The following is an 11,162-nucleotide window of genomic DNA, read 5'->3' on the forward strand; positions in this document are numbered from 1 at the left end:
GATTAAGACAGGATAATGTATGTAAAGTGTGCTGGACAATATGAATCCAAGCTATTATTATTAGGCTGTAGTACAGACCTGGGCATTGTACGGCCCGCGGGCCACATCCGGCCTGGTGGCTGACCCTGACTGGCCCGCATGAGGTCACTGGCAAATTAAAAGTCAATGCAAATATATATCGTCGTAATATCAATGCAAGCAATGCAACTGCACTGCTTTTATTTTGAAGGATCTGCTAAAATGAATTGAATTTATTGCTTTTCATGTAATGTTAATGTTTTTGTGAATATTCATTAAATAGTGTTGTTCTGTGCTCCACATTTTCATTGTATCATTGTAATGTTTCATTTACTGTTTTTATAGAGATATAGATTGAGCAGAGCTGTAAGTGTAGTGGTCCAGCCCTTAACAACTGTCAAAGTTTCTCATGTGGCCCCATAGGAAAATTAATTGCCCACCCCTGCTGTAGTAGTAACTCTTTGGCCTTACACCCTGACAACTTCCTCTGGTATTCCTGTCTTGAATAGAAGGAAGTTTAGCACTATTATCCTGTAACTTTCCATGACAAAATGTTTAGTATGGAAGAGAAACATGGAGAGGGGGGAGGAAGATGCCCCTACAGTATCTCTGATTGCTGCAGCTTGAGGAAAAAGGGCTGTGCATGCTGCTTGCAAGGTAGTTGCTGTATCTTAGCATCTCCCTTGTACTTGCAAGTGGTATGTTTTCCGGCCTTTCATCTCTGATGCTTCCCTTAGATCCATAATTCTTTAATTAATTTATTTATTTCATTTATATGCCACCCCAATAGCCCAGAGGGCTATTACAGACATTCCATCGTTACATATTCTGTTTCCATATTTTACTCTCCCGACAACTTCCTCTAGGAGCCTGCATCCCTGGAGAGACTCCCATTTGGCTTTCCTTCTTTCTCTGCCACTTTTAAAAATCTGCAATGACTTACTTCCTAACATGTGTAGATGCCCATCCTGGAGGCCGTGTGTTCTTTCCCATCCTTCCACCCAAATACCCTATTGCTTTTACCAGCAGTTTTCATAATATACCAGCTTACTGGCATTGTCATCAACATTTCCTATCCTGTTCCTTTCCAGAGAAGCATTAAAAAGGGGTGAACTAAGGGACAAGTATATCTGAATAGAAAAAGAGGAAAAGGCTCAGCAGGTAGCTTTGTGCCAGAATCTGCCTGCATCTCTGGGTATCGGCTGTATCTCTCCACACCTCTCAGTTCCTTAGCTAGTATTGATCTGGGTGTGCTAATGTAAGGTTAGACCAACCTCCCTTTCAGCTAGCTAAACACATACTAGTGCAGGACAATAGAAGATGTCCAAACAGACTATTAATTAACCTATGCACAGAAAAGGACTGTCCCTTTGTCTTTATCTTACATGTTTCACCGAGTATAACGTTTTGCAGGTTTGAGATCTGACTTAATGCCACTGGATATGCAAAGGGTCCAAATATTTGGTTGTTGAGAATAATACAGGGAACGCCTTTGTAACTGGTCTTATAGCATCTTCATCCAGGGTGAGTTCACAGGTTATGATTTAGAGCACAACGCTGCATGAGCAGAAGCCCATTCATACGACAGGATGTCACCATCCTGTCTTCCATTGCATGCTGCACGCAGATCTGCTCCAGAAGGTCCCCCAGTCCTCTGGAGCAGAGTTGGGGGTGGGAGGAGAGGGTGCAGAAGAGAAAAGAAATCCAATTTGCCAGCAGTTTCCCTTCCACTGGTGGAACGGCACCGATGGCTACACTCGTTATCCACATGCTAATTGCTGCTATTACATGATACGCTTGATATGCAAGACTGGCATTGCAGGCTTCTTGCTGCGTGAAGTATTGTCTCCTCAGGCAATTAGTTTCCCATGGGAGACAGTGATGGAATGTGATAGCTCACTTCTGCGATGAAATGGAATGTGAACTTGCCCTTGGTTAACCGTAGCCGGAGCCTTGTGCACAAACCGTGAGCTCCGTATTGCTCCAGGAGGGGCAATCCTCACACACTATTTGGCTAGCTGCTCAGTTCAGCACTAATGTGGCTGAAATGCATCCTGGCTTGTCTTAAAGGCATTTTTTTAACTGCGCAGAAGCTGGAATCACACAGCACACTGAATATGTAATTGGCACATGTTTAGTTCCACCCACTTTCCCTGTAATTGCTAGCGTAGCTTACTGATGTGCTAAACGTTGAGGGTTCCTGTCCTCTTCAACAGAGGCCTCTAATGTGGATAGGAAATACCTGGATATGTTGCCCCAAATGTTAGAGCTCAAAAGTAGAATGAAATGTGTTACTGCAGTTTTTGCAGCCCTCATTTAATGTTAATTTTAGGTTTGAATATCCCTAATGGGACGCTATCTAATGGTCAAATTTTTCACATCACCTTTCCCAGCCTGGTATCTTCCAGATGCGCTGCCATTACCAACCAGTTGCAGGTTAGCTAGCTGATTCTTTGTGTTGATCTGGTTTTGCGTGTTACAGCTTAACTTTAAATAACCCCATCTGATCTTGTATTCCCTTCACATGCCTTATCATTATTCTACATTTCCTTCCTATGTGACAAGTGGCATAAAATAAGATAAGGAGGTTATGAATGAAGATAGTGCTGCATGCTCAGATCCGTTGTGGCCGGGGGTTTTTCCTCTTTCTTTTCTGCTTCCCCGGCCCAGGAACCTTGTGGCTGATAAGGAGCAGCACTTAGCACAGTAGAGAAAAATGTAGAAAGTGCCATGCTATGGAGGAGATGGCCCTGGATAGGGGAGCGCCTTTGCAAGGAGCCCTCAGCACCCTTGTTGCAGCAGGGAACGGAAAAGTGAGATCTTTCTCTGCACGGTTTAGTGTGATGGGTGTGGTCTGGTCATTCAGCAGCCTTAGATTCGGTAGGGATGTAAAGGGCTGCAGCAGCTAAGCAGGCACTTCGTTCAAAGTCTGGGAAGTCTTGGCTCAAGCAGATAAAATTTTGGGGCAGAGGTAACTCATAGATCTTGTTAACAGAGGCCAGGGCAGGATTCTGGAGTGTTTTCTGCTTAGAAATCCCCATCTCTGCCAAGGCAATCTGCCTGTTATGTCAAAGGAAGCTAAAATCTGTAACATGTACGGATTATGGGCTTTATGTGGTTTTGTTTTTATTCGAGTCAAAACAGGTATTGCCCAGATCGTAGGTAGCAACAGCCCGTGGTTTAAACAGTCAGCTCAGTTGTAGTTGTTGGGGGTAATGTGTGGTTTCTTGTAGGGTTAACTGCTGGATTGTTCAGTCCCCCAGTTAACCACTGGTCAGAGTTTGAATGTCACACTCGGCCAACTGACTGGGTGGAAGTGCAGGTGTGCAGGAGGCAGCATGCTCTCCCCAGTTCCTCCATGATCAACCACAGGTTGTTTAAACCATGGACTGTTGTATGTGGATTATGTTATTACTGTGACTTGCAGCTACACATTTTTCAGTTTCACCCTAGAGCTGGTGCAGAGCCCATGACTGAGAACTTGAAAGCTCCTCCTGCCTCTCATGCCAGGGTCCTGAGCTGCCTTGGGCCCCCACACCTAATGTAGAGCAAAAAGGGAGCGGGGAGATGTATCTGCTAGATGCAGATTTCTAGCTGTTCATGTTTTTGGTCATAGGAAAAGGCAAGGAGTTCCAAAGCGCTGGCTGCTCTGGGTGCAGCACATTTGCCCCCTTTCAAAATGCTTTCGTGGAATTGCAGGATACTTAGAGCCCTGGAAATGGGGAGGGTGTGCTCCTGGAGCAAGAGCTGGAAAGGACAGGCAGTGCAGCGCTGCTGACTCTGAAACTGTTAAAGCCACCATGTCATGGTGGATGTATTTTAATCTCTTGCTGAGGATGCAGTACAGTAAAGGAGGAAATTGCTTTCCTGATTAGGATAGTTGCTTTCAGCAAGAATGCCATGTGCCAGGTACCATTTTGCCCTGGAAATGGGTTCTGGGTGTGTTTGGTGCCTTCATATTATTCAAGCCCTCCAGTTTCAGTTGGCCAGATAATAAGAACTAAAATGCTGAAACTGAGACAGTGGTGTCAGCAAGAGAGCTATCAGACAGACTATGAGTACAGAAGCATTCAAAAGAGGATCTAAAGTTGTTGTAATTAACACCACTGGAGGCAAAACCTCAATATGGCAACATTCAAATCAAGACTGAGAGGGTGTGCTGCGCAAGAATCAAACCACAGGGTTTTTTTAAATGGACTGTAGTCTAATCTGTTTAAATCAGGGAAAGATGAGTCAGAGTCTCTTTTAAAAAATCTCCTTTAAATAAATAGCACAAATATTTGCAACAAAAGAAGCAGATATATTTTTGACTGAGTTGTTTTAAAGGAAAGTCTTTTGATTGTTGCCTGTATGTGGAAAGTCCAGTGCAGTTCATGCACACACTCAGCTGTAAGAAAATAAACAATTCATTGCATGCCATAAATGGAGAGTTTTGCTCTTGCTCGTCGCTGCCGTGATGACATCAGATTCCTTAGTTTGGATGCAGATTCCCAGAACTTGAACTGCTGCACTTGGCCAGCTTCCTTTGCTGAGACCTTTAAGTGCAGTTCTCACATCTGGAATCTTAAAACAAATTGCATGAAAAGCAAGCAAGTTTTCCTGCCAGAAGTAAGCGTCTTGGTTGTACTGTAATTGTTTTTAGGAACTGAGGCAAACCAGCATCTCCGGCAGAAAGATGGATCTTTCCCATCTCCTGTAACCTGATCCTTTTAACCAGGGATGCCAGAAATGGAACCTGGGGCTAGTCACTTGGAAAGCAGTTGCTCTGCCACTGAGGGTAGTTTAGAATCTGGGTGTTGTGCAGCCGGAGGTGTTTACTTGAAAGTAAATCCCACTGATTAAATGGGATTTGTTTCCATCTCAGTGTGCACAAGAGTGAAGCTTGATGCCCTGTTGAAACTTAATTAAAATAAGTTTTGCTTCTACATGGATCCAGTCCTCTTCAGATTTCCAGGGGTCTGGCTCCTCCATCCTCTTAGCATCTGGTTCTCCATCAGTGTAATCCATATACCTTTTCCAGCATTGTTCTGTTTCTACTTTGCAATTTCCTCCTCTCCCTCCCCACGGGCTGTTACATTTCTCCAGCTCACACACCAACCTCCCTGTCTGAGCTGCTTCAGCCTGCGTTAGCCAAGCCAGGAGGGAGCGTGGGTGGCAGCAACTCCACACGCCCCCGCAGTGATCCTGGTGGAGGTCCTGATCTGTGAGAAACGTAGAGCTTCTGTTCATACTTCCCTTACTGAACAGACATGCAAAATGGCTTGTGCTTTAGCCCTTTCTCTGCAGCTGTTTATGGGGAGGAAGGAGATAGGATAGCATCAGATTAGAACCGCTGTAGAAAAAAGAAAGCAGCCAGCGTGCTGCAATTCTGCATCACTCAACCCGAGGGCAAGTTCTTGGTTCATTTTGTTAGTGGCTGGGTGGGAAGACCTCCTTGCCGGCTTTGCAAACCAAGGCTGGCTGGATACTGAGCTGCTGCTGCTGCTGCAGCCATATTCGGAGTTCTCCGCATTAAAAGCCCGTCTGGGCAGGCGGCAGGCCTCTCTGCAGAGACGGCGGCATCCCCTGTCTCTGATGTACCTTTCTTCTGAGCTGGGATTAGCAAGATCTGTCTAAAATGACCCACATAACTGGGTTTTTGGACTCGCGTCTCCCCAGCTCAGGAGAAAGCAACTAAGCTCTGTGGTTGCTGCACGTAAGTGCAGAATCAGAAGGCTAGTAATTCCTCATGTGTCATCAGCTAGAATGCCACTGGAAAGTAGTGCCATGAGAAAGAAGTAGACTCCTGAGGCCCCAAAGGGCTTGTTTATAGCAGAGATTGTTCTATGCTTGCATGGTTGATTGCTCTGGACCTGCCTGCAGCTGCGGGTTTGTGAGCAATACTGCCTCACCTCAGTATTTATCAGCCACAGTAAGCATTGGCTGATAAAGACAAATTAAAGGATTTCCCATCTCCCCTGGTCCTCCCCAAAAGATTGTCAGTCATCTGTGTGAGTGTTAATATGGGCTTTCTCGCTTCCAACCTGGAGCCATATCCAGACCTGTGACTTTCATAGGGTTGTATCTGGTGTTAGACCTACATGAAGCTGATCTGGTGAAATGAAGGAGGCTTTTACTCAGGTTGGATTCTAGCCATAGGGGGTGGGTGGACTTCCCTGCAGGCAGGTGTATCTTACCTTTTACAATGCCAAGGTAAACCTTTCTAGTTCAGTTGTAAGAGAGCATGGTGCCTTCCATTTTAGTTTAGAAAAAATGACCTCTCTCAGCTAATCAAAAACATAGGAAACGTTAAGTATTTCCCCAAGAGTCCCTGCACTAAAAAGCTGGATAGCCTAAGGATCTATTTTGAGTTCCGCAGCCCGCAAAATTGCTTGGAGTGAGTAATAATTGTATTATTAGAAGCAAGAATATCTACAATAAGTATCTTCGGAATGGCCTCATTGCAAGCAGATACCCCAAATTTATTCACTCATAAATTGTATGGGCTTGTCTGCCCACATGTACACATATTAATCAGGTTTTTATGTGTATGGCACACGCCAGTCCAAAGGCGGATCAGGGAAGAGGGATTCAGCCTGGGCTGGATGGGGTTACACTTTCTGCCAAAAACTCGGTCTTCCAGTTTTCCTGGATGGAGCCCTGAACTGAATGTCTGGGTTTCACGGCTGGCTAGGTGTGTGTTTGCACAGCTGAGGCTAGTATAGCAACCCCCGCTTCCTAGAGATGCCTAACCTGGCCATATTCACACATGGCTTGGCTACGCTCTGTTTGGACTGTTGTGATGCCCTCTGCAGGGCACTGCCTCTGAAAACTGTTTGGAAACTGCAGCAGGTGCAGCATGCTGGGCCTTGACTGTTGGCTGGGGCTGCGTACTGGAAGCACCCGGCTTCCTCAGCTACAGGTCTTTTTCCAGGCACCACTCTGCTCATTATGCTCATTGTGACCGATAAAGCTCTGTGCAGAGTTTAGGACCACACGTCTGAAAGACCATCTTCTCCCATGCAAGTTTGCCCCTTAAGATCTTTGGGAATGGCCATTCCTTTGCTTCCGGATGAGTGAACCTTTTCACTGGCCATTCCCAGGCTTGGAAAAGCAAAGTTTGCCCCCACTTTACTCTCCTTCTGCTTGCCAGCAAAGCCCTTTTTTATTCAAGCAGGACTTTGACATGTAAGCAGATCTGTTGGGTTGGATGCTCTTTTTATTTTGTTATTGTTTTGTTTTTAATTGTGATTGAATGCATTTGTTTTCTTATTGTTTTGATCAATTTTTATCTTTGCCTGTAAGCTGCCTCGAGTGCCATTTTTCTTGGTAGAAAGGGGGCTACGAATCAAATCAGGGAATAATAAAGAAAGAACAAAGCCTTTGAAAGGGAAAAGATGAGGGGCAGATTTCTCAGCCGGACTACCCAGAGGCTATTCTTGTTGCAGGTAACCAAATGTGGGGCTGTTACCGAGAGTTCTTTATGGTGAGGCTGGCAATTTAGATCCAGTTAGGTGTCTATATCAGCGACCTCAAAATCTCTGTAGTGTAAATGGGGAGAAAGAGGCCCTTAGCCTGCCACAGTCTTCTTTCGCAGACTTAGCTGAAGAATGCTTCTGCCCGACTCACCACTTACTACCCACTCTGTTTTCTCTAGTATGGGAAATGCTGTTGCTTCTGTTCATTTTGCAGCCACGCAGTTAAGATCTGTGGGGGTAATGTTCACGGCAGGCAGTGCAAGAGAGCTTCTAAATAAAACCTAGTCTGGTGTCTTCCTGATGTTTTAAACACTTGTTGAGCAAAGATACTCAAAGTACTTGACGTCAGACACGCACACATGCATCTCACTTCTGTATTAGTGTGAGCTGGATTTCCTGGAAGTAGAGGAACCCTAGGAAAATGTTAGATGAGCCCTAGGAAAATGGGCTCATTGTTGTAGGGGACGGGATAGAAAAGCTTTTAATAAATGAATAGGAAAATGCATTTGCCGCATCCTGCTGTATGGAATTACATCACAATGTTACGCCAAAGCCTACCACATTCTCGGGTTCCATTGTGCCACGTGTTATACAAAGGATCTGTCTCCATCATAAGGGAAAAAAGGGCTGCTTTTGTCTGGGTATCTTCAGAGTATTTGAGATTGAATGTAAATTTAGGGTTTGTGTGTGTGATGTTGATCATGGCTTAGGAAATAACTCAGGGTGGCCTGCAAACTGTAACATGCACCAGTATGCAGATATTATACAATCTTAAGTAATGTGGAAAAGACCTTGGCAATTCAAGGTGAAAGATCTGCTAGTATGATCTGCTGGAGCAGTACTACAAGAAGATAAATGCCTTAAAAGCAGTAACTGCAGCAACAATTTTGCATGTGGGACTGGATTGAGGGAGGTCTTTGAGTAGCACCTTTACACAATGTTGTTGGGACTTCTTTGAGTCTGTGGGTGGACCTGAAGTTACTCAAAACAGTATTGTTACTGCTACATCCTAATATTTTTTTACAGGTGGGGGAGAGATGCTAGATTTTTCTTGGGAGCCCCCAAGTGAGGAGGTCAGGTGCAATGCTTCCCACTCCAGCTATGATTTTACTGATAATAGCTCCCCACAGCTTCCACCCCCCCCCCACAAAGCCCCATAGCCACTTGGGGGGCAACTATAAAATAAGATGGTAGCTGGAGAAGTAAGGATCTGACCTCCCTCTACAAGGGTCCCAATCAACATTGCCCCCACAATTTCTGCTCTGCTGCAGAAGGAAAAGAAAGACTGCATAAGCCTCAACGAATATTTCGTCACTGGCGATGCCAGGGCAGGCCCCGTAGGCGGCTGCCTGGGGAACGGCCACGCTCTGCCTTGGCCTGCAGGCTGCTCAGCGGCTCTGGGAGCGGTGCAGCTGAGCTCTTGGAAGGGCTGGCCTTGCAGCAGCCTGGTTTTGGGAGAAGGGGGCCTTACACAGCCGCTTTGTAAAGACACCCCATGCTCATCTCTGCCCTGTAAAGCTCCTTCAGGAGGGGGAGGCATATTGCATCCCAAAAGGGATAGGAGGGATTGCCTAAAGTTCTTGACTTCTTCCCTCCTCCAGCAGTTTTTACCCTGCTAATATTCTGGGTCTTGATGGGGAGGGAGTGATTGACAGGGAAGGGTTAAATACTCCACACTTTTCCCACACAAGTTTCTTCCTGGAGGCTTCTTTGCTATCCTGTTTACCCTTCTGTGTATCCTTTCTTGTTGAACAATTGGATGACAGTTAAACCTATTTACATTTTTAAAATCAGCAACTTTCGTCCACCTTAAAGAAGCCTTGGACCTCTAATGTGACCCTCCTTGCTCATTTTGCTATTGATCTCCTTTTTCTATTTTCCTATTGCTAAGAAAAGAAACAGAGGGTGTCGGAGAAATGACCTTCCACATGCTTGGCTAGAGCTGATAGGAACTGTAATTCGAAACGTTGTGGTTTGCTCTTTTCTTGCTTGCTGTCCATCATGAGTTGATTAAATAATTTTGACTTCCTGGATTTGGGGGTGTATGCAGTAGCAGTGCTCATGACACCCCCCATGCACTCATACATGCACACAGATTGGACAGATAGCAGTGCCAGCAAAGGCATTTGCTTTTGTCAACTGCTCTAATTCTTCAGCTGGATCTACCCTTGCGCATAGCTAGTGCTCAATATTGTCAAGGCTTGCACTGCAGCGGAAACTTCCAAAAAACACAGTTCCTTCCTGCTACCTCAGAGCATCTGTGGTGGGAGAGACTGGTACAAGCACAGGACGAGAGTCCAGAAAATGCAGGCAGGGCTCCTTGAGTGCCCCTCTCATGTTACCGTGCGCTATCGGCAGTCAGCGCGGGGGTGCTGGTCTTTGCAGGCGGCTGATGTGAGAGCAGAGAGCTGGTCTGAAATCTCAACCGGGTTTCTTAACCTCTAAAGCCATGTCTCTGTACCGGCAGCTCTTCTTCATTTAGAAGGACAAACATATTGGCATTCTTTGGTCCCAGAACAAGCCCAGCAGATTTGGAAGCGGATCTGACCAATGCTCGCTTCCTGTCTCCTTGGTGAACAGTCTCCCGACCGAGCCAAAAGGGCAGGGCAGCAAGCCTTCCGCACTGCCATCAGGGTCCTGTATCAAGGCAGTACGTGCTTGGTTGGGTTATCCCATTGAACTGGCAGCCCACATCTGATGGGTAAATTAACCATATTGGGCTTTAGCTAGCCACAGGCATTTTCTGTCCACAGAAGGGGTTCTGATCCACATGACGTTTCTGCTGATGTTTTTGTCAATGCCTCCTCTCCCCTGCAGCCCCCATACCAATTGAGAACCTGCTTCAGCAGGTTGTGGGAATCTGCCGAACTGCACAGATGGTAAAAATTCCCACCCCCCACTTCCGTTAGAATGGACCTCGGCTGAATCAAAAGCTTGCCCCAGTGCAACCCATCACTCTCAGAAAACCTAGCATTGTAGATGTACAAATGGTTTAATTAATTTATTTATTTATAAAATTTGTATGCCGTCCAATTACTAACATCTCTGGACAGCTAACAGCATAAATAAATTGACGACTCACTCTGGCTGCAAATTAATAAAATACAATAATAAAATTCAATATTAAAACATATTAAAATATTGATTAAATAAAAAGGTCTTAACCTGGTGCCGAATAACATATAATGACGGTGCCAGGTGGACCTCTCTGGGGAGCGCTTTCCATAGACGGGGTGCCACCGCAGAGAAGGCCCTCCTCCAGGTACTCTGTCTCCTAACTTCTTTCACAGAGGGTTCCTGGAGGAGGACATCTGCTGCCAATCTCAGGGGGTGGGAGGGCAAATAGGGAAAAAGGCATTCCTTTATGTATCCTGGTCCCAAGCCATTTAGGACTTTATAGGTAATAACCAGCACCTTGAATTGAGCCTGGACTTGGATGGGAAGCCAATGGAGCTGATAGAGGACTGAGGTTATATGAGAATAACGCCCAGTCCCCGACAGCATCCTGGCAGCTCCATTTTGAACCATCTGAAGTATCCGGACTGTCTACAAGGGCAGCCCCACATAAAGCGCGTTACAGAAATCCAACCGAGAAGTAACCAATGCATGTGTTACTGTTGCCAGGCAATCTTCCTCCAGGTGGGGACACAGCTGATAGATTAGCCGAAGCTGAAGGAAAGTGCTCCT

General features: G+C 45.7%; 1 protein-coding gene across 1 annotated transcript in view; it reads left to right on the forward strand.

Moving 5' to 3' along the window:
• Positions 1-11,162, forward strand: part of ESYT1 (extended synaptotagmin 1) — a 50,902-nt gene that overhangs the window by 1,380 nt on the left and 38,360 nt on the right. The window lies entirely within an intron of this gene.

This window comes from Varanus komodoensis, unplaced genomic scaffold (assembly GCF_004798865.1).
Source record: "Varanus komodoensis strain SLA01 unplaced genomic scaffold, ASM479886v1 scaffold12, whole genome shotgun sequence".
In the NCBI taxonomy this organism is placed as follows: domain Eukaryota; kingdom Metazoa; phylum Chordata; class Lepidosauria; order Squamata; family Varanidae; genus Varanus; species Varanus komodoensis.